Source organism: Petaurus breviceps, unplaced genomic scaffold (assembly GCF_028583685.1).
Source record: "Petaurus breviceps papuanus isolate PSGF00001 unplaced genomic scaffold, PetGlider_PUasm1.0 90822, whole genome shotgun sequence".
Taxonomy (NCBI): domain Eukaryota; kingdom Metazoa; phylum Chordata; class Mammalia; order Diprotodontia; family Petauridae; genus Petaurus; species Petaurus breviceps.
In genome coordinates, this window is record NW_027187351.1 from 12594722 (window position 1) to 12595276 (window position 555).

Sequence of the window (555 nt, forward strand, 5' to 3'; positions counted from 1 at the left end):
AGCTCCTGGGTCAACCTAGGTACTTTTGGAGGAATCTAATTATTCCAAAGTTTTTCTTTCACTAAGATTTAAACTTGCATTTGAGCAACTACTACTCACTGTTGATCCTAGCAGTTTCTCTGGACTTAATAGAATATATCTAATCCATCTTCTTCTATATTGCAGTCATTTAAATATTTCTGGAGTAGCAAAGAACTGAAAATGAAGATGGTATCCATTTTGGATAATAATGGGGCAAACTATGGTATAGAAATGTAATGAAAAATCATTGGGCCCCCCAAAATGAAGAATGTACAAGTATTTGGAAAGACATGAAAAGATTTATATAAGCTGATACAGAATAGCTGTAGGAACTGTATGCTCTGAATTTATCCAGAACCAAGAGAACTATCTATATATGTGAGGACTATAACAATGTAAATCTCTCTCTCTCTCTCTCTCTCTCTCTCTCTCTCTCTCTCTCTCTCTCTCTCTCTCTCTCTCTCTCTCTCTCTCTCTCTCTCTCTCTCTCTCTCTCTCTCTCTCTCTCTCTCTCTCTCTCTCTCTCTCTCTCTC